The 24,294-nt window shown below is 38.6% G+C and overlaps 1 pseudogene across 1 annotated transcript in view; it reads right to left on the bottom strand.

Annotated features, from left to right (window-relative positions):
- LOC309853921 (large ribosomal subunit protein eL8 pseudogene) overlaps positions 1-17,706 on the bottom strand; it is a 100,597-nt pseudogene extending 82,891 nt beyond the window's left edge. Inside the window, exon 1 of the transcript in view lies at positions 17,540-17,706. The product of the transcript in view is annotated as a large ribosomal subunit protein eL8 pseudogene (transcript). The remainder of the gene's footprint in view (positions 1-17,539) is intronic.
- Positions 17,707-24,294: the final 6,588 nt, after the last annotated feature.

Here is a 24,294-nt window from a genome sequence, read left to right as displayed (position 1 = left end):
TTTTGTGTATATTATTCTTTTTAATCACAGTTAAGAGCTGTCTTGAGCCTAGAGTTCTGTGTCTACTCTACCCTTCACCTTCATTGCAAAATGAGTAGAAAGTGTGCTTCTAAATTAACAGGCTCCAAAAATAAACTTAGCTCTGTTGGGTGACTTTGAGCAAATCACCCAACTCCTCTAATTCCGTCCTTTTATATCCAAATGAGAAAAATATGAATACTCCTATAGTTTTGCTTCAGACTCTCAAATGTTAGATGACTTCTCTCATATCAGTATTCTTTCCTTCTTGTTTTTCACTTTGCCCTTGGGTCCTTTGTGAATGTACATGTGTTTAAGCAAGAAGTAAGTAAATTGTGCTATCACTTCACATATGCTTGTCTTATCCCTAGAGAGCTTGCTGAAGCTCTCCGGGGATAGAAATTATGTTCTGTTCCTTTTTTTTTTTTTTTTCCCTATCTCAGGATTCTTTGTACTACACAGATACTCAATATACCTTGTTTGATGATGATTGACAAGTACAAATTCAATTGCTCTGCTTCACCTTTATGAAAGATGCTTGCCTCCCCTGGAATGCTGCATCCATTAACTGTCCCCTCCCTTCTTTGAGTTGTGTTAAAGCTAAATTCTTAATAGATGTCTATTTTTCAATTACTTGTATTTGATTTCTGAGAGAGAGAACAGAGGATATTTTTGAGGAGTGGGGATAAGGTAGAGGCTTTTATTCTGGTACATTTTTGTCTCCTAACTAATCACTAAAGCGCAAGAACAGAGCTTCCATGCCTTAAAGAGTACTTTAATGCTTTTGGTTTAGCATAATGGCTTAATGAATGTCAGCATTCTACCCCATATTTTCTTTTACCTTTCTTGTAACTCAGTCTTTATTGGTTCTACTTATCTGACCACTCAGTTCATTAAAGGTGATTTGAAAGCTCTATGTTCTCTTCACTGAAACACCACATCCTTACTATGAAAAATAATGGGAAAATATAATTAGGAAAAATAATACTCCTGGATCAGACACATTTAGCTCCAAAGCCTAGCTTGGTGATACATCTCTCAGTTATTATTGCCCCAAACTTTAATCGCTTAAAACACCTATTTTATTTTGCTTATGATTTTGTGAGTCCGAAATTTAAGTAGAGTCTGGCTGAGAAGTTCCCATCTGGGATCTTTCCTGCAGTTGCAGTTGGATGTTGGTGGCCACAGTCATCTGAAGGCTCAGCTGGGTTGGATGTCCTTGATGGTGCACTCACATGACTGGCAGTGATGTTGGCTGTTGGCTAGAAGCTCAGCTAGGGCTATCTAAGAAGCACCTACATGTGACCCCTCCAATGTGGCAGTCTCAGGGAAGTTGGAGCTTTTACACAGTCCCCCGAGGGTTAGTATCCGAAGAGAGCAAGGCAGAAGCTGCATGCAACCTAGCCTTGGAAGTCCAATAGCATCACTTCTGTTATACTCTGTTGGTTAGAGCTGTTAAAAGAGTTCCCAGAAAAAAGAGGAGGAGACATAGACTCCACCTCAAGGTTGCATTGTAGAAAAACATGTGGAGGCATTGTTGTGACTGTCTTTGGAAAATGCAATATGCCATAGCCTGAGACGTTTACTAAGTTACTGATGCATTTTGAGCCTCAGTTTCCTCAGCCCTAAAGTGGTGATTACTTGTAGGGAATTTTATGACAGTCTGATCGATAGGTGAATGTTTGCTAAACACATTTCTCTGAAAAGTTTGACCACTTATACGGTTATTTGGGACCACAAAATCCAGTTTATTTCCAGAAAATTTGGACCTTTAGGCATGTCCGTGGATGCCTGTCTCTGAAAGATAATTCTATCTGCATTTTCATATAGAAGGGGCTTTCAATTCCATTGTGACTGTAATATATCCAAACACTTCAGTTCTCTAATGGAACATTCCCTAATAGACTGTCATATCTAGTGTAGTTAACTGTCCAAATTTAATTATTATTCAAGCAGTGAGACCTAATATTCATTTTCTTGCAAAGAACTTGGCTTTGGTACTATTGGTATGTGCCAGGCAATAGGTTATTACTGAAATAGGAAAGGAGACCTGACTGCCATCCTGGTTCCAGGATGGAGCATTTTAGGATCATGATTGTTGGATTTGTTTCCAGTGTTGAAGTTCAAGCTGACCAAGCCCAGGAACTGTGCTTCCAGAAAATGAGCTCCCCACTCCCATTTCCATCCCAATTAGCAACCCAGAGAGCCAACTCTCTCCTTCAGTTATAATTAAGAGGAAAGCAAACAGTACAAATTTGCAATGGTCTTTTATGTCATATTTATTTTCTTATGAATTATTCAATGGCTTACCATCCAAATTTAGTTAACATACCTGCTAATTTGAAGGTGGGAAGGACTCAGACCTTCACATCCATTTATTTAATGGGCATGCCTAGTGAAAATAAAAAGTTGTCCATGTGAAGATTCTCTACTGTTATTGTAGTATGTAGTAGGACACGATCACTGTATGTAATATTTATAAATGTCCAGTTATGCTAAGAATGTAAAGGGAGAGGCCTGAATAAGAGGAAAGTATGTTTGGAAAGACATAGTGTATGGGTCAGTTATTAAACAAATCATGAAAATACAAAGATATTTAGGAAAATCTTATGCAAACTCTGCTTTTTCCACTTAGCTCTCCCACTCAACCTAGTAAAACGTTTTCATAGCTTATCAAGCAACTAAACTCTAGGACCTCCCTTTACAAAACAGTGGCAGGATTTATCTGACTGAATTGGTTCACTTTGTAAGTGATGTATGCTTCCGGAAATTAAAGAGACTTTGGTGATGCCATCACACTGTGCCCAGTTTTCTGTTGTTTTACACAAGCAGTGCAAGAGTGTGCGTGAAAAGATCAAAAGAAAGATGCATAGATTTTACCGTAAAAAAGAAAAAGAAAAGGTTCTTTGCACATAGCACTAATTTTCTCATGAGTTGTTTGGTAGAAAGCTTGAAAATTAAAATGGGCTGGCTCCAATCTTGTGCATATGTGTGCACAACATTGCATTCTTATGGCACAGATCTAAAATGTCTTTTAGATCTTTTGGATATTTAACAGGATAGAACCAATCTCTCGGATTACATGCCTCCTGGGAATACAGATTCCCAAATGGAAAGTTTAGAAATGCTCTCTAGACCTAGACTGGTTTTTTTTTTTTGTAAATCTGAATCATTTTTTACAAATTGGGCTCTGTGCCATAGGATGCATCAGTTCTGACAATCTGAGTTCAGAGGAAGAAACAAGCCCAAGAACTGGCGTACTTTATTTTTCCTAAAACCCAAAATCTTAAATTTAAATCATTGTGAATGAATGTTTGGGAATATTTCCCAGCTGTTTAGTTTCAAGACAGAAAGGAAATGCAGTTTATGGGCAAAAAAAGTGAAGAAGTCATTTAAAATTCTGCTTCATCATAAATCATGTCTCTGGGTCTTAAATGTGTAAGGATATGTTTGTTGCATATTTAATATCGCTGATGTGTAACATTAAGATAGAGTAGTATGTTGCAATCCAAGTCATCTTGGACCACAATAGTGCAAGGATTGTAATACAATTTCATGTTTTTCTCATTTGTTAAGATGTTGTCATACTTATTTGAATGGCTTTTGTGCCAACTACTGTGCTAGGTGGTTTAATTATGTTATCTCATTTAATCTTTGCAATACGTAATAGTATTTGTTAGAGCTGGCAATTTGGAACGCTAAATTCTAAAGCGTAAACTCCAAAATAGTAATTTCAAATTTACTTTTCTTCCTAGCTTAGTGACACATTACACTTAATTACATTGTGAGGCTTATCTTAAAATTGTATTTCCTTTCCATGGAAACTATCTAAACAGGCCCTTCCAGTTCTACCTCATGAGCTGACCATGCAAAGTTTTATTTGTTGACTTGATGAAATTGTAAGCATATGAAAGCCTTGGCTAAAACCGGTCCTATGTGAATTGAGGGAAACATGAAATGCAAAGCTTTCCAAAGAAGCATAATCAATTTCAGAGGCAATTAATACAATTGGGCAAGAAATTAGCCATAATACCAAAACAAAAATAGCTCTGAGCACCTTCATTGTGCTAGCAACATCAAGTCTATTATTATTAATTTTCATGGAGTCCTTGAAAATTAGGCATTGTCATTCTTATTATATAGATTTAAAAAATGGCCTAGAGGGATCAAGAACTTTGTTCAAGGTCACACAATCGGTAATAAATTTAATTAGCAGTATATAGCTTCAAGGATTCTTTACTATCTCTTGTGCTTGGTTATCAATGGGAGCTCTCACTTTGAGCATAGAGATAATCTAGTCTTAATATTTGACACAATATATTTCAAAACGTTGAGATAGACTGAGAATGAAAAAATCAATCCAATTGATCAAGATGTTGAATGTGAAAAGGGTAAAATGAAAATCCAGTGGTATTACAACTGGTTCCATGAAGGGAGATAAAGATTCAGGAGAAATTAAAATAGTAATTTGGCAGTTGTATCATCAACACAGATGAAATCTAGTCTCTGTGTAACTTTATGCCTTGCATTATTTGATTTGCCATCTATTTTGATTAAATTATACCAAATAATTGCCAAATCTTCTCTTCATTGTATGTTGCACAGACAGCTGAAAGGGTAACATTGGACTAGAAAAGCACTGAAGATAAATGATTGGATTTGTTTTTTTTTTCCCTTGTCCATGAAGCAATCTAGTTAACTGCATAGAACATTTTTGCTTCTACGATTACTGTGTTAGTGTCAGAGCAGGCGCTAAAAGTAGAATACAGACACCTGTAGGAGGTGTGCACTTAACTCACGTGTATGAAGCATTCAGTGTAATGAAAAGGTGTTAAGTTGCAGGTACTAGATCTGAGCAGGACAGCTACCTATTTGCATTGCCTTTTAAAACACATTGTGGCATAGGATGCCATGTGTTATCATTTTTTTTTTTTTAAGCATCCTGAGGGATGTTTTCCAACAATGTGTCTTAATTTGAATTTCCCTAGAAGCAGACCTAGGACAAAATGTAGCTAGCACCTGGGATGTGATTCCAGGAGGTGCTAGAAGGGGAGGGCAAAGGTAAGATAGGGAAGGAAAGGCAGAAAATATAGGGAGCATGACTCAGATGATTACTTCTGTGAGCCCTGATGTCAGTTCCACTAAGGAACTCTGAGTGACATTGCTGAGTATTCCTGAGTTATTCTGCTCAAGAGATGAAGATATGTGTCATTAATCCACCAGCTCCTCCTGTCCATCATTCACTGAGGGCTGTTTCTCATGCTGTTAAATACCCAGCACTGGGGGCGCCTGGGTGGCTCAGTGGGTTAAAGCCTCTGCCTTTGGCTCAGGTCATGGTCCCAGGGTCCTGGGATCGAGCCCCACATTGGGCTCTCTGCTCAGCGGGGAACCTGCTTCCTCCTCTCTCTCTCTTTCTCTCTCTCTGCCTACCTGTGATCTCTATCTGTCAAACAAATAAATAAAAAAAATCTTAAAAAAAAAAAAATCCCTAGCACTGATGGCTTGCCCTTTGCGGGATGAGAATGCTTGGATAATGGGAGAAAACTTTAGGCAGAGCGCTGCCTGTGTTCTTTGTCAAATGCCGTTGGTGAGTACAGAGCTTAGAAGTGAGAGCCAAGCGTTTAGGAATGGACCACCAACTGTACCTGCTCCACAAACATAATAATGTCAGGCAGGCTTTTATTTGTCATGCTTCAAAATTTTCTAAGCACCTACTTACCTTTTCTGCCCTGTGAACTGAATTAGGTGCTGAGAGATGTAAAAACAAAGAACAAACCTCCTCTATCATCTTTAATAGTCCAAAGCTCACCTCACGTGGTTTCTCGTGTTTTCTTCAGTCCTCTCTCATGTCACCGGAATTAGGACGAACCAGAGAAATGGGAACGTGGAGTTTTAGGCGCTGTCATTGTGAGAGGTCACCACATACCTTCTTGAATCAAGGATAGAGATCTGTGCTCTAAGCCCTACATTCACTGGTACTTTCCCTTTCCTTAAACTTTCCTTAAACACTACATTACACACGCTTATCTTTCTCTTCCTCTCTTAAAAAAAATAAAAAGAAGAAGAAGAAGAAGAAGAAGAAGAAACTACGTTCAGGAAAACATTTTTTCCCTGACTCTAAACTCCTATGAAATTATTGCCCCCTTGTTGGCATTTTACTGTTACATCCACATACCCAAAAGAATAATTATGAAAATATAATGTGAAAAAAAGAGAAACATCATCATTTTAATTGGTGAGGATTAATCAAATCATAAAACCACTACATATTAACCTCAATGAACTGTTTCAGACTCTCACCTCCAAAGTTGATATAAAGGTAACCTGAGCTCTCCTGTGAGGGCTATTCATATCCATTAATTGTTACAATACAAGATACGCTGGGTCTCAGCTGGTTGCCATTTCTTCTGTATTTGAAATGTGCTTCTCAGCAGAGATTGGAGGACACCATTGGGACTCATTTGAGTCTGACTTTCACATTAATTTTGCTGTGCTGTGAAGAGCAAAGACAAAATCAATGTCCATCAGTGATGATTCAAGGCAAAATATCTAGTGATATTGAATACCAATGGCAGCACCAGGCATAAAATTTACTTAAGGTTTGTTGAGTTGACAGCCATTTATTCTAGTCCTGCTTCATTTTTCATGTTGCACATATTTTTTTTTAGGAAAATAAAACAATTAATAAGGAAAAAAATAAATTCTACTTACTGACTCAATTTGCCAGAAACCAGATCTATTTCAGAATGGTAGGGAAGAATTAAAGTGGTAGGATTTTAGAAACCTAACTAAGAATAATATCTTTCCCACCGGCAGAAGCAAAATATTTCACGGTGCACATTGATACAAAGCCACGTGGCTCAATTAAATTTTCATAATGAAGGCTCTTTGTAACTCGTGACTGAACTTGAAAAAAAGAAAAGCCTAGAGCTATTTTGGGGGCCTGAATAAATATTCTTAAGCTGAACACATGGTCATGGCAAAAGAGCAATAATACATTTGGGTTTAAAAGTTTCTTTCCTCTGCTCTGTTGAAATTCATATAGACTCCCAATGCTATGTAATGCTTTTGAAGAAATTACAAACAAAAAATAACTAATAACAAGAAAATATTAAAACCTTATTTATTTTTATCATGATTGAGGCTCTATTGTAGGTTGTTCATGCCGTATCTAACTTTTTGGTTAAAGAATGATAAAAGCAAGGTTGCAGAGGGGAGGAGGTCCCTAGCTTGGTCCCTAGCTCTGTGCCCCATATCCTTTCCCATCAAATGAAGTTGATGGTGCTAGGTAGGTACATGCATCATTTCTGTTATTTCTCTCTGAACTGTTGTTTACACATTGAACTCTGTAGAACAGAAAAGAAAAAAAAATCAGGTATGAGGCTTTTTTGGGGGGGGGGTTCTTTCTGACAGTAGGATTTTGAGTAGTCTTTTTTCTGCTGTGTATTTTGTCATAGTATACTCAGTACTTGGCACGTATATGAGACTTTTCTTCCAAGTAGTATCTTCTAAGAATTATCTTCCATTTTTCCTCTTCTCTGTCACATAACTTTCACAGAACTTTAGGATATAGGCCTGAGGGATACTCACTTCTTTGTTTGTTCAGGTTTCCAGTGCTGGGAGGCCAAGGACCATGAGCTGAATCAGGTAAGGGTTTCATCCTTGCGACTTTGCTCCCTCTTTCAAAGCCTGAGGATTGACTGGACCTTTAGGTTGGATGAAGTGGGGCTGATGATGAACTAGAATGAATGACTCTGAGGCCATGGGAGAACATCTGAAGTCTGGGGATTCCGTTCTAACTCACGATCAATACATACGTGTCCCACAGTAGATCTAAGCCTTTGGTGGAGCCATTTTCCCTCCAGAGCGAAGGATACACGGGGCTGTAGAACCTATATATTAGATAGACCCACAGCCTCTGGAGTAAGAATATAGCAGCGGGTGATGGGAAGGGTCTAGACTGCTAGGCAGAGTGTAGAATTCAGGCAGTCGGCACACGAGGGTGTATGCTCAGTGGGTAGAGCAACGAATGAAATAATATGCTGCCTACAAGGAGTTCACAATATTGTGAAGAAAACAATCAGATCTAAAACAACTACAGCTTTACCATAGTAGTAAAGTAGGGGCGACCTCACTTTGCAGAATGGAGGAGGTACAGGAGATAGGGCAGGAAATGGCAGGATACTCTCACATGGCCGCCTTCAAGAACAGACCTGTAGCTTCTGTATCCAAGGACTGAAAATTAGCATCCAAGGACTGAAGTCATGGCTTAGCAGATTCCTCTCTTCCTAGGTAGGGGAAGGGTGAAGGCTTAAAGGTGTGAGATGAACAACCTATATTCTATTAAGCAGTTTTATTCTGTGTACGACGAGTCCAATGTATTTGGTTTGCAATAAATGCGTTCTTATCTTCTGTGCTTTATTGCCAGTTAGGGCACCTGCCGAGTTTATTTTTATCATTTGATTTTCATGCCTAGCACCTGGAACAAAGGGTAGGGTGTACGAGCATGTGTTGACTGAATAAATTTGAGCCAAGAGGACACAGCCTATGTCTGGGAATTTATACCCCAGTTTTGTTGCTAATTGTTCTCATAACCTTGCTAGTCTGCTTTGGCAGCCTCAGTTTTCATTATGTGTATAATGAGGGGGCCCTACTGGGTACTCCAAGTAGAATCACTACTCAAAATGTTTTTGCCTTAGTTTTGCCTGTTCTTGGAGCTCAGTGAAAATACAGTATGTACTCCTTTGGTTCTGACTTACTTTCTCAAAATAAAATTTTTGAGATTCATCTGTGCTGCTGTTATATTAATGGTTTGATACTTTTTAAATTGAAGAACAGTGTCTTATTCTGTATTAATAAATCACAATATATCACCTTGTATGAATCTACCATCCACACAATGTATGAATCACTGTGTGAATCAATAAGAAATCCATACATTGTATACTCATGTATAAATGAGTATGCCATATTCCTCTTGATGAACATTTGGGTTGTTTCTACTTCTCAGCTACTAGAAACAAAACTATTCTGAATATTTCTGTGCAAGTCATTAAATGCCTCCTCAACTTAATTTTATCTGACCTCTAAAATTTTGGTCAGTTGGATATTGGGCATATTTACCCCCATCCCCAATACCATACAACACTCAGACAATGTCTTCTCCTTTTTCTAGGTTTGTCCAGATAAAATTAGAATACATGGACACTGCATCAATTAAACAAGTGGACATGATTACTTTTCACTCAAAAGACATATTTTACAAGAGAAGCACTGCATGTGTTCAACAAAGATAAGCTCTTTCCTGTGACTGGTTCCATTGAGTCCCCGGTCTGGTAGCTCTATCTTCTTGTCAGTGTTGCCTGTTATTGATGGCTTGTGTTTGACCTTCTTGCAAAAGCCCCAAGTAAGCTCAGGGGCTGGTGTCTGATGGGCACATGCAAACTGATGTCAGAGTTTCTGACTCCAGTTTCTTTGTTAGAATCTTACTACAGAGTAGAAAAACCATGTCACCAGAAAGGACCACGGGCCATGTACTCATAAATCAGTCTAGGTGTAAAATGAAGTTGTTCCTCCAATAAATATCAAGAAAAGAAGGAGTGGAAAAGTAGGCTATTGGCTAGAACTCAAATGACTGGTAAGCTTTGAGGAAGGCATATGTCTGAACTGTTGATTGGTATAACAAGAGGACAGATAATTGGGATTTATTCTAGCCTGTAGGCTAGAATAACCTTTGTAGATTAACAATATTCACTCTTTTTTTTCTTGAGGTAATTCTTGAATTCATCTTCCACATTAGGAACTCATTCCTGTTGTTGGTTATAAAGAAATTTGGGAAAAGGTAAAGAGCAGAGTGGATGTGTCATCCTAAATTCTTTACACATATAAGTGTTTAGCATATATATCCATGAATTCCCTGCACCACACATAAATACACATACATACATTTAAAATTTGTCAAGCATCTGAACACACCTGTGAACTACCACAGTGGAGTGAGCAACAGGATTGCTGAAGTCTCTCCAAGTCTAAAATTTCTCAACAGAAACATTCAGTTTATTTTTGATCTTTTTTTTCCAATTTATTTATTTTCAGAAAAACAGTATTCATTATTTTTTCACCACACCCAGTGCTCCATGCAATCTGTGCCCTCTATAATACCCACGCACCTGGTACCCCAACCTCCCACACCCCGCCACTTCAAACCCCTCAGATTGTTTTTCAGAGTCCATAGTCTCTCGTGATTCACCTCCCCTTCCAATTTACCCCAACTCCCTTCTCCTAACACCCCTTGCCCTCCATGATATTTGTTATGCTCCACAAATAAGTGAAACCATATGATAATTGACTCTCTCTGCTTGACTTATTTCACTCAGCATAATCTCTTCCAGTCCCATCCATGTTGCTACAAAAGTTGGGTATTCATCCTTTCTGATGGAGGCATAATACTCCATAGTGTATATGGACAACATCTTCCTTATCCATTTGTCCGTTGAAGGGCATCTTGGTTCTTTTCATAGTTTGGTGACCGTGGCCATTGCTGCTATAAACATTGGGGTACAGATGGCCCTTCTTTTCACGACATCTGTATCCTTGGGGTAAATACCCAAGAGTGCAATTGCAGGGTCATAGGGAAGCTCTATTTTTAATTTCTTGAGGAATCTCCACACTGTTCTCCAAAGAGGCTGCACCAACTTGCATTCCCACCAACAGTGTAAGAGGGTTCCCCTTTCTCCACATCTTCTCCAACACATGTTGTTTCCCGTTTTGTTAATTTTGGCCATTCTAACTGGTGTAAGGTGATACAATATTTTTGATCTTTTATCTCCTTTGTTTCTTGGATGTCCATTCATTATGCCATGCAAAGTCAAACCCATGTAGTTGACTTCTGTTAGTGTGTCTAGTCAGGTGTCTCTCTTCTTACTGAAAAATAGGTTTCTATAAAGTAGAAACCTGGCCACAGGAGGGCATGAAGGGATAGTATAATCTGTGGTGTTTATATATTATTATATTATTATTCTCATTTTCTCCATCACCTTCCATCACCTGTGCCCACATCTTTCCAAGGCTGTGGAATTGGAGCAGTCATCATCTGTGAAAAGCATAAGCTCCAAGCAGAGACCAGTATTGCCAAGACAAATTTCCCAGACTCCGTTTAGAAAAACAGAAAATGACATTGTTAATTGGAGAACGGATATCTGGAGAGTTGTGCCAAGATTCCCTTATCTAACTGGCCTTTCAAAATTGAATGCACTCTCTGAAACCGCTGGATCACATACTGTCACTCTTCACATTCTGAGGGAGATAATTCCAGGACTTTCCAGTTAGTCTCTGTTCAACTCAAATTATATCGAATTTAAAAGAAGGTGAAACCAACCACGATAGTTTTATTCCACTTCGTGGGGAGAGATATCCGAACCCCATTATGATGATCTACTTTATTTTTCATCTAGAAATTTTCATCAGACTCAGTGAGGAGTTAATCAGCTCATCGACAAAGCAGTTAGTTCCTGCAAGTCTCTAAGATGAAAGGTGCTATAAAAACGTATAATGATAATAATTAGAATCATGGTATTAATGATAGTGGAATTAACACTTTGACCTTCATCTTCTTCCGCAGGTAAAAACATCAAAATCTGAGCATCATCCCTGAAAGGATAGCTGAAAAAAGGCTTTTCTACAACTAGTTCTTCTCAAAAGCAATTAATTTCCACATAAGAAAGTGTTATTAGAATTCGCAATAGTTTTAAAATATAATACTAATTTGCAGGAATATTCTGGCCAATGATTCAAAATAACTTTCGAAACTTAGCAATGACATCATCCTCCTTACTGCTCCACAGAGATAGGTGGCAAATAGTAAGCACTTCATTTGAGTTTTCTCGATGAATAAATGGACAAACAATGATATAAGTATTGAATACTTACTACATAGTGGTTTTTAAATACCTAAAATGTTTGCTCTTAGCATACTGATTATGGAAGATTTTAAAGATAAATATTAAAGTATATTATGAAACAAAAATAATTATAACTTAATCCCACTATCAGAAGACAACAGTGACATGGCATGATGAACATTTCCTTCTAGTCTTGTTTTGGTGAGTGTAATAAAAATAGTAACAATAGCAATAATAATAGTGATTTAAACTCACCGCATAATTTGCATACTACTTATTCTAGTTAACCAGTTTTCAGTTGTTAGCATAGATCTTTGGGTTGCAAAGACAAAAAGCTATTTTAGTTCCTTTAAGGGAAATCAACCAACCAACAAAAAACACAGGAGGTTGCTCATTCCTGAACGGCCATTCTGACATGTATTTGGAACTGAGAACTGTTAGAGGTGGCAGTAACTCTGGTCAGTTTTTCGCTGTCTCTTTTGACTTTGTTTTATGGTCTCTCTCCTTCCTTCTGTAAATCACTCTTTCCTTCATCGCCTGGCTCATCCTTGCTGTAGTCTCTAGAAGAAGCTCCAAAAGAAGCCAGTTTAGTCTGGCATAATTGTTTACCATTGCTTTAATTGAGTAAGAGAGATACCAGTTGTGTGTTACTTCTTAGCTGGTTCATGCCGATTCCTGCCTCTCCCCTGCTCCGCCAGCCTCGCTCAGATCAGGCTCCATCTCTAGTTTGTTCAAGTGTGTACAACAGCCTCAGTTGATTTCACTTAAGTTGGCATTATTGGTCAAATCACTTTCTACTGAAAGGACAAGTTGAATAGATATATATGCCCAACATATACTATTTACCATGTCAGTGTAAACTTTATTAACATTCATTCATTCAGTGGATGTTTATTTTATATTTTTATAATAAATATAATGCTATATTAATATAATATAAATATATTAATATAAATAAATATATAAATATTAATATTATACAAGTGTGCCATTATATTTTATTAATATATTATTACTTATTGATGATATAGTAATAAACATATTAATCTTTTATTAATTATTATATAATATAATTATTAATGATCTAGTAACAAGCATATCATTAATATTTTATTAATTCATCAACATAAATATTAGTATTATATAAATAGATACATGTAAATATATTTAAATTTATTTTATATTTATATTTTTACCATGTGCCAATACTGCTGAGGATACATTAATAAACGAGGCAAGAATCCTCTTCCTGAGATTCTATTGGGAAGAGATCTAGAGCAAACAGAATGGATGAATGAATGAATAAACGAGTAACAGTGTGTTAGATGGTAATGAGTGCCAATGAGAAAAATAAAGTAGGGAAAGACATTATGGAGGAAAAAGAGGGAATGGGAGTGTCTGTTGGTGGTAAAGGGGCAAGGGTTGTTTGTTTTTGGTCTTTCATTGGCCAGAGAAGTGCTTTATGAGATGAAACTTGACTCAAGGTCTGAAGGAGTAAGCCCTATAATTTAAACTATATTTTTATTGCTTTTGTTAAATAACCATTGCAATAATTATTAAAATTCCTTAAAAACAATGTTCCAGGGACCATTTCATTTTGTGGTGCAAAGTAACCAAAATGACCAAGCATTTTGTGCCCATTTCTGAGTCCTTTCTGATGGCTGAGTAGTTCCATTGTATATATGTACCACATCTTCTTTATACATTCATCAGTTGATGGACATATGGGCTCTTTCCATATTTTGGCTATTTTGGACATTACTGCTTTAAATACTGAGGTGCAGATGCCCCTTCAAATCACTATGTTTGTGTCCTTTGGATAATAACCTAGTAGTGCACCTGCTGGGTTACAGGGTAATTCTATTTTTAATTTTTTGAGGAACCTCCATACTGTTTTCCAGAGTGGCTGCACCAGTTTGCATTCCCACCAACAAGAGAGTGCAGGAGAGTACCCCATCCTTTTTTCAACCTCCTGAACACCTGTTATCCTGAGTTATTAATTTTAGTCATTCTGATGGATGTGAGGTGGTGTCTCACTGTTGTCTTTATTTGTATTTTCCTGGTGCTGAGTGATGCTGAGCGTCTTTTCATGTGTCTGTTAGCTATCTGGATGTATTCTGGAGCCTTTTTCTTAAATGCTATCACTGCTCTTCCAATGACATGCTAATTTTAAAAAAATCAAATAAACCTACAAATGTGCAAAGAAGAAAAATAAAAGCAACACAAATTCCCTATCTAGGGTGTGCAAAAAATGATTCATTTGGATTAATATTTTACTTGGGTACCTTTCTGTGTTTCTTTATGACATCAATGATTGCAAACATTTCACCCAAATAAAATAGTACATACAATGTACTGCCTTTCTACTCAGATATATGTAATAGGCCTATTTCCAAGTCAGTAAATATAGATCTATGCCATTATTTTTATTGAATTTTGAATATTTCATCTTATGAATATGTTGCTATTTAGTTAGTTCATTTTTCAATTTTTGAACATTTAAGCTATGGAAATCAGTCCATGTTAATATCTACCCTCACTCTCTCTAGCCATTCCTAACAGCTGATGTGAATTCCCAGAAGATCAATATGGCCCATTAGCAATTGGTACCCATTATGAAGATGATTTGAAGGAAAAGACAACTATTATAGGAATAGAAGTGACTTAGGACTTCGATAACCAATGCTTTAGGAATTTTTTCATTCAAGACATAAAAGTTGACTTTTCCTTAGTCTTCCATTTATAGAATATATTGACTCCAGCTTTGGGGTTTGGGCGAGTCCATTTATGGTAAGATATTAAAACAGAATTGAGCATCATGTCCTCTGGGAAGCATTCCAGGCTATTTCTGTTAAGGAAGGTACCCCATTTCTGAACACCTATAGCTGTCTAGCCTTACCACTGCCTATTTTCATATTTTCTATGCTTTATTTTAGTATTGCTCCACTGGTCTGTTTTTTCCACCAGATGAAAAATCATTAAATGAAAAGCATGTCATCTTAATATCTGGGTCTCCAGCACAAAGCTCACTATTTCTGGTATCTAATATGTACTTTAAGAATGTCTTAGAAAAGAAAGGAAGACTTCAAGGGAAGGTGAAGAACAGCTTAGATTAATTGTTAGAGGTGAGCAATGGGCTGAAAGTGAAGGGTGAAAGAAAGAGCGAAAATCAAGGAGAGAGGAGAAAAAGCTGAAAGACAAAATACGTGAATAAAAATGTTGGTATTGTTAAATGAACAATATTGTTTAAGTTAAATGTATTAATATAATTTGAGAAGAACAAAATATTTGTGCCAGGGACAGTATATTCATTTACTAAATCACAAACAGTATTTAAAAAATTCTACTCCATATATTTTACTAGAATTTATAGAAAGACTGTTGTCTATGGCTGTAAATTCAATTTCTTGATTCCATAGGTATATATAATGGACCTAAAATATTTACTGAGGTTCTCCTCTGTGCGTGGTAATACATTAGATAGTGGACATTTGGATGTGAACAGTTCAAGCCCTGCTCCCAAGAAGGACACAGTGGAATAGGATATTCAGAGTATGGTGTGATAAGTAGCATTAGAGAAATGTTTATTATGCAAACTGCATGTTGTGCAGGAATCTCAGAGGAGATCCTTCAGGTATGCTCCAGAAGCTTTAGGGAGGAAATGACATCTTGGCAGAGTGGTCATAGAGTATGTAGAGAAAGGGTTAAAGAAAAGGGTAAAGGGTAAAGAAAAGTAGTTGAGCCTGAAGAGGGAGGCAGATGCCAGATTATGGAAGATTTCAAGATTGGGCATTACCCTGTAGATGATGAGGAGCCAGAGGAGAGTTGACCACATTGCTTGGAGCCTTGTAGGCTTCCTAGGGACTGGTAATTATAGGAAAGGCAAAGAAAAACTTGACAAAGCAGCTACTTCTTTATGCTGAATGGCAAGTCTTTGGGGCAAGGGAGTCTTAGTAGAAAAGGAACGAGATGCCTCTCATCAATGTCTCTCATCAGTTCACATAGACATCTTAGGGATTCTACAAATGATAAATTCTACAAGTATTAGTGGTTCCTTCCAGGTCAAAACTGGGTAAGTGAAACAGGCTGGACTTTGGGGCAAGTTTTATGAAATCACCACTATTAGTGCTGAAGGAGGTTTAGACTTCTCCGTGCAATTCCTCTGTAAGACTCCCCTATCAACAGGCCAGGGAGTGGCCTCTTCTTACACAGCGGCCTCTTCTTACAGGCAGCTCAGCTGCTTTTAAAAGAGCACATCTCAATATAAGGTCTTTTTAGATGGAGCTAAAGTTCTGTCCAATCTAATTGTCACGCTCACTGGCCCTACTTCTTTCCTCCCAATCCCCACAGATCATAATGCATTTTATTTTCCAGGGTCAGTATCACTAGGCCCTTCAGTCTAATGCTATTCCCTGGTTTAATATCTGCCTTCTGCCTTTGTTTCTGCAACCTTACCTCTGCCCTTCCTCTGATTGTGTCCTGTGTTGGTCATGTGCCTTTTAAACTGTGGGATCCAGAGTTGGAGTCCAAGATCAAGATTCTCCCCCTTGTTGGCATGAAAGGGAGACATCTATAACCCTTAGGAGTTAAGAAGGAAAAATAAGACACTACTAGATTTGCATGTTGGATATAGATCTAGGAAGAGAACTTTTCAGAGGCAATTTTCTGTGCAGTATTAGCATTTGTTCAATTCTGACCTTTGAGCTATAGGCAATGAGAGGCAGCTTTTATAAGTTTTTCTTTCCTAATGCTGATTTTCCAGGCATGAAGGTGCCAGCAGGGGCTGGCAAATAACAGAGCCAAGCTTTTCTCCTATTCCCTTCACCTCCCGGACATCTCATGAAGCACTCTCTCGTTTGATCAATTCTTTCCCACCTAGTAAGGAAGAAGCCTACAGGGCCTGCCTTAGCAAGACTTCCCAGAGGCTCCAAATGAATATTGAGTGGCTCCCTACAAACTCGCCAGTCTGGTGAAATTTAACAGGAGTCAAAAAGTTCTGAGATGGCAAATGGCAAGAGAAAAGGAAGGATTTTTTATCAAGAGTTTAGAGTGGCTTTGTGTTGGGGCCATGTTTTCAAATTGCATTCTGGTGGGACAAAGTCATCAAACTCGTAGGACATGTCTCAGAAGGTACGATTTGCATTTGTTCTATTTTTTTTTTTAAACATTTGTTGAAGTTTTGTTTCCAGATTCTTCTCCATTTATTAAATATGTTTATTTCTTTAGCAATTACTATGTGCCAGACACTATGCCAGATGGTTGGAATATAAACGTTAACAGGAAAATTGTAGTTCTTTCTCTGAGGAGATTTATCTTACACACACACAGAGGGAGAGAGCACGTGAGGGAGGTTGAATAGGTATGAACTGTGTTTAGCACTTTGAACGAAACAAAGGATGCAAGCATAAGGACATCCAGAGGTACCTCAGATAGGAGGGTCAGAGAATGCTAATCTTAGTCTGAAGGATTGAAAGAAGATCGTTATACGGAGATCAGTAGATTTGTTGGCTAGGGCTGCTATAGCAAAGTACTACAAAGTAGGTGGCTTAGAAAAACTGGGATTTATTCTGTCATAGTTCTGAAAGCCAGGAGTCTAAAACCAAGGTACTGTTGGGACTTACTCTTTCCAAAGGCCCTGGGGGAGGATCTGTTCCCAGCTTCCTAGCCTCTGGTAGCTGCCGGCATTCCTCAATTTGTAGATGGCCATCTTCTTCCTGTGTCTCTTCACCTTGTCTTCTCTGGGTGTGCCTCTGTCCAAATTTCCTTCTTTTACAAGAACATTCTTCATATTGGATTAGGGCCCACCTAATGACCTTATTTTAGTTTGGTTACCTCCATAATGGCCTTCTCTCCAACAAGGTTGCATTCTGAAGTCCTAGGGCTTGAGTATATGAATTCGCCTGGGAAGGAAGGGGGGCACAATTCAACTCATAACAAGCAGGACAGACATTGTTCCATGGAGAAGAAACACATGTTCACGTTCCTGAGCTAGATGGAACCTGGAGAGTGGGAGAGACAGAAGGCTGGTGGTCTGTAGAGAGTGGGCAGGGAAGAACCAAGAGAGGAAATCCTTTGGCAACTCTAAGAACATCAATAGAGATACTTCATTCATTTTTGCTACTAATACCTGCAGCAGTAGATTTTGAGGGACACAGAGAGATTGTTCACGTAGTTTTGTCTTTTCCTTTCTGTAGTTCACGGAGTGCAGCTGGGATGGAGATGGTGGGGAACCCTGACTGGTCACGGTAGTTGCCAATTTAGAGAGAAACATTAATTTTCTTTCAAGTCAAATTGCCACTTTTGTGTCCCCTGGCTGGATCAGGAACCACAGGAACCATCCTGTGAATCGTCTCCAAATAAAACTGTGAAAGACAGCAGGACGTGGGCTTCGCACCATGTCAGAGTCAGACGCCAAGTGGCCTCCTCCAGGGATCACACCACTTTTCTGGCTGCTGGGTTGATACCGAGAAGGCTGGGTCTTGAATGCAGTGGGAAAGGACACAGAAGAGGTGAAAATGAACATTGTGGAATTATGATCTCACGCCTACCAAATTGCTTTGGGCTTAGTATATTTAAGAAATTGGACTTTACGTCATCTGTGTCTTCAGTTTGACTACTTATATCCCCAGGGCCATGGATGCCAATGCATTTTTCATGAATCTGTATTTATCCTCTTGATGATGTTATTTCTATTTCCTTTACCCTGTCTTAATCTACTGTCAAGCACGGAAGTTTATACTTCTTATTTATCTCATACACTTGAGAGCTCTGGGCCAGACTCCCTCTCACTGTAGTGATTAAATGGAACTTGTTTTTAATTTTTTTTGAATTTCATGTATAATTCATTCCTTTAATCCCTAAACAACTTTTTAAGGTAGGTAGGTAGCTTAACTGCACTTTAAAGATAAAAAGAGTCTGGAATGTGGAGAATCCAAGTGGTAGTAAGACAGTGACCGAATGTAGAGTGATAACAGCATGAACAAGGAGCCACCTGCCTGGGTTCAGATCCCGAGTCTGCCATTTACTGGTTGTGTGGCCATAAGCTAGTTACTAAACTTCTTTGAATCTCAGTTTCCTTATCCATCAAATGAAGGATACACACACACACACACACACACACACACACACACACACACACATATTTATATTACAGAGCTGATATAAATACCAAATAAATAAATATGTCTAAAGGACTTGGCCCAGTGTCTGGCATGTAATATATACCAAAAACTGGGTATGAATTTTAACTGTAGAACTTACTAGCTATGTGCACTTGGGAAAAGTTCTTTAATTTTATTAAATCCTCATCCCTAGTGTTCTCTCTACCAACCACTGTGCCAAGGCACTATTGTGATGAGGAAAGGTGACATTCCTTGTTGAGGAATTAAGCCACTGTATCTGGCCTAATGAGCATTACACAAGATGAAGTCAGAATGGGAAATGTGCATGGTTTTGTAAGTCAAGGTGCCGAGTTTGGACTTTATTTGAGCACACTAAGAAAGCATTGGAGGGTTTTACCTAGAGAAATGACTGTTTTAAGTTTCAAAAAACAACCACTTTGGCTGTTGCGATTTAAATGAAAAGTGGGGATTGAGAGTTGAAATGGAACAGCCAGGAGCATATGTCAGATAGTCAGTCAATAAATGTGACAGCTAATACTATGGTTAGAAGTGGAGGCAGGGAGAAGTGACTTGATTCAAGATCTATTTTTGAGGTAATACTGGACATATTTGCTGATGGATTGGATGTGGGCAGTGAAGAAAAGGTGAGAAGTTGGTGCTGGTGCCTCATTTATTGGGAAAGACAAGGATGAAGTTGGGTTTTGAGGGGGAGATATGAGTTCTCTTGGAACATTTGAACTTTGAGGTGTTATGCTTGATAAAAGATGCTGCTTGATTAATAAAAGAATAAGCATTTAAGGTGCTCTATAGGTTTTTAAATATTGCAATCCCCCTCCAAAAGTTGATATTAACATTGACACTGCATCTACTGAACTAGCAATAAAAGATCAATGTTCACAGAAGGATGAAAGTCAGCTCCTAACAATAAAGATTAATAGAGCTCTGATAGAGTGTGTGATTTACATTTCACTACTCATAAAAAAAACTGAGGATCATTCACAACATTTGAGCATCTGAAAGTCAGAAAGCCACAAACCATTTGCATCAGGAAGAATGTTGTTTTTGAAATGAGAGGCATAATTAACAATGTCTGTATCAAGAATTTTAAAGCAAATCAGAAGCAAATGTTATACTAATTTTAACCATGTTATCTTAAATCAGGGGTGAGAACATTAAAGTACCGCCTCTCAATGTACATGACAGGGATCATGGCGGTCTCTCTTCCACCTTGGAGTCGTTGGTAGTTAGCACAGCAGCAGGCAAAGAGTTTGTGCTTAAAAAGTTAGGTCAAGAACAGAAGAGGGAGTAAGGAGGGAAAAGTAGGGGGCAGATGCTAAGCCACAAGCAACACTTGTCTCCCCATGACAATCATCTGGAGGATACAGTAAATTCTACCAAAACTTGGCATTATTAGAGTTCACCTGGGAACTAAAGAGAGGGATGAATATCCTACCCAGGGTGACATGGCTGTGTGTGAGAGCAAAAACCAACGTGTTAGCCCAAAGCTGACTGTTTGTAAAGTAATGAATGCTTAAACTTAGGGAGTGCCTCGGGGCTATGTGTTGAATTGTACCCCACTCCCTGCTCCTCAAATTCATATGTTGAAATTCTATAACTTCTAGTATTTCAGCATGTCTTCTAGTATTCCATACTTCTAGTATTTCAGGGTCTTTACAGAGGTAATCAAGTAAACATGGATTCATTAGGATGAATGCGCCCTAATCCTATAGGACCTGTGTCCTTACAGAAGGGGAAATTTGGATAGTGATATACATAGAGGGAAGATGATTTGAAGAGACACAGGGGAAGACAGTCATCTACAAATCCAGGAGAGAGGACTACAAAAGATCTTTCCCCATTTTACAGAAGGGGAAAGTCCTGGAAGGAAAGTAAGAAGGGGAGGAAGGAAGAGGGAAAGGGGGAAGGAAGGAAAGTTTTCTGGTAGAACAGAGTTTTTTTTTTTTTTTTTTCTTTTCTAAAGATTTTATTTGAGAGAGACTGAGCGGAGGAGGGGCAGAGGGAGAAGCAGGCTCCCACTGAGCAGGGAGCCAGATGCAGGGCTCGATTCCAGTGCCAGGACCCTGGGATCATGACCTGAGCTGAAGGCAGATGCCTAACCGACTGAGCCACCAGGCATCCCTAGAAGAGAGTTTCACTTGCTTAGAACTTTGGGTTTCATAAGAACTTCTCTATTTCACAGAGGTAACTGTGAAAGTAATACTGATGGAGACATTATAGAAGGTGACACTGAGTGTATACCTATCCTCAGATCAGCTTTATAGCTAAATAAAAATATATATTTTTAATACCTTTCAAAAAAAAAATCTTTCCCTTGCAGTTGTCAGAAGGAGTCAACCTAGCAGACGTTTTGATCTTGGAATTCCAGCCTCCAGAACTGTGAGGCAGTTAATTTCTGTTGTGTAAGCCCCCTGGTCTGATTATTCTAGGAACTCTAGCAAACTAGCATACCTGGGCCATGGACTCCAGGTTTCAACAGTTATATTGACATCTCAGGGGCCAGATAGCCTTCCCACTGGCATTGAGCTATATATAGTTCACCACAGTGCTTCTTAAACACTGATAGGAATCACCTACAGAGCCCATTGAAACACAGAAACCTGGACCTCTACTCCTGGAGGTTCTAATTCAGTAGGTCTGGGGTGATGCCTGAGAACTTACATTTATAGCAAGGATCAGGAGTTGCTAACGCTGCCAGACTGTACCTTGAGGAACACTGGTCTAACACCAAGCCCGGGACAGAGTAGATGCTCAATAAAAATCAGATGAGTTAATTTTGGGACTTCTGCTTTAGACAAGGGGTCACTCATCTCATTCAGTGATTCTTAACTGGGGGTATGCTGGTATGCACAGAATTCTGATTTCCGTGAAGTATATTTAGGATATGTATATTTTGATAGAGACCATGCTCAAAGAGAACTACTCCAAGCAAGGCACCATTTGAAGGAGACTGCTTTAACAAAGTTACTCTGCTGTTGTTGAGAAGGAGAAGGTTTTGAAGGATAGAAGTAATTGCTGCAACCAGAAGTCTATAGTTGCAAGTGATTGAAAATGGTGGCTGGGTCAGAGAATGCTAATCATCCATGAAGTGGGCTCACCACGACTCTGACACGGTGTCTCCTGGAGCACTCAGTGGTAGGTGCATCTTTGCTGAAAGAATACAAAGTGAACTTGACGGGAAAGGAGACCTCAGCAGTCCTACAAAGGCAATTTTGCAAGCTGTCTGGCTGTGGAATTAGTGGAATGTTTGCTCAGGAAGAAATAGCTGACGTCAACTTTGCTCTCTTTGTATCTCAAGGGCATATGCCTCTGGCCTGTGCAGACACACACAGAGGGAAGAATGGCTTCCAGAGGGAGAGGTTAAAGAACAGGTCAGCTGGGCATCCACGCTTTCATTTCCTCCCTCCCCCCATTTGTCATCTTTCTGGCAAGGTGAATCCAATGCCCAGTAATTCCTTCTGACTTTCTAAGAGCTATGGGACACGCAAGTGTGAGAAAAGTCATCCCGGCACTAACAGGATTAGCTCAGCTTCATAACCTAATCACTCTGGCCAGAGAGAATAAAAAGGAAGGCAATGGGCAGGAGGCAAGAGACAGAATCATAAATGGGAAGTTTCTTTAAATACCAAGGAGTGAGTGTACATATGTTTTGCCTGTCTCACAAAGGACCTCCTTTCCATTGATGGGGGGCTTGTTAAATATGAAATGGGAGCATGTCTTATCTATGCCTCCCCTAGAAGCAATCCCAAGGACTGGCGTATAATGTCCTATAAAAGCTTTGTTGAATGACTAAATCAAAGGCCATTCTGGTATTGACAAAATAATAATAGAGGCAGCAATTAATTAAGAGAGGCAGAGTATTGTGGCAGAATGAGGACTCGACTTGTTGACAGACACTAGGCTCTAATTTTATTTCTAGCACCACTTGCTAGAGAGACTTGAGGAAATCACATGCTCTTTCAGGAACCTCATTTCTGTATGGGTAAAGCAAAGAGATTGGACTAATTTCTCTCCATTGTTTTGTTGGATACCCACCAATGAGTAGGACGTAATAGGTTAACTTCTCACTGTGTGTGTTTTGTATAATAGATTGATAAAGTATATAGGGTCCATCTATCTTGGGTATGCAATTTTAGGCACTATGAATGTCTTGCATGAGTGGTTCAGATGATAAATAGAAAAAAGCATAATGGTTAGAGCACAGATTATGAAGTTTAGATAGAGCTGGTGTTTGGGTCTTCTCTTTGCTATTTACTAGCTGTGTGACACCAGACAAATTGCATAAATTCTCTGGTCTTCAGCTTTCTTATCTAAAAAATGGAGAAACTGATAATATATGAACATACTTGTTGACATCATAATTCTGCATTTTCCGTGAAGGAGGTGATGGGAAGGTAAAGTTTATAGGTGGGACAGCTTAGGGAATTCCTGTGCTAGGCACATTTTTTTCATTCATTTAACAATACTGAATGGATGGACTGATATGATATGATACAAAGTAAATAAGATACAGCCCCTGAATTTAAGGAGCTTAAGACCTAATAGAAGCAGATACATTTTCATACTTATTTTCCTTTCACTAAAAGACAGATTTTTGAGACCTTCATGTATAGAAAAATTACCTGCTCTCTCCATATTTTAATATTACCGTGTGCAAAGATAGGATTGATGTCATTTAACTTACTTCATAGACTGGAAGGACAGTGCCCGCCACTAGGAACTTCACACCACACAAAAGTTCTGCTTTTCTCTTGGCTGCCTTTCCTTCCTCAGGTTCCCAGACCTTGTCTTCTCATCTCAACACAGGCTTGAGAATCAGTGTGAAGAAAGGTTGAGCTTATTGAAGAAAATAAAGACAGATGGATTGTGTGTCTGGGAAGGAAATGACATCAGCAGCTGTTTTTGACCAGACGGTGAGCAAAAGATTTAGGGGAGATTGTCGTTATATAAGATGGGTCAAGTCCAGCTTGTCTAGAGGAGTACATTGTACATTACGTGTGTGACAAGGATGTGTGAATACTACTACCTACTAGTACTACTGAACTTTTCTAGTTCACACATTGTTAAAGACATGGAAAAATGAGAAACAGCTCATTTACTTATGTATTGAAATATAATTAACATACAGTGTTATATTAGTTTTAGGTATACAACATAATGATTCAGTCATTCTGCATATTACTCGCTGCCTACTACCATAAATGCAGTCACCATCTGTCACCAAACAACATAATTAC

Source organism: Mustela nivalis (assembly GCF_964662115.1).
Source record: "Mustela nivalis genome assembly, chromosome: 18".
In the NCBI taxonomy this organism is placed as follows: Eukaryota; Metazoa; Chordata; class Mammalia; order Carnivora; family Mustelidae; genus Mustela; species Mustela nivalis.
The sequence above is the reverse complement of the archived record's forward strand: the minus strand, read 5'-3'. Positions and strand labels throughout refer to the sequence as shown.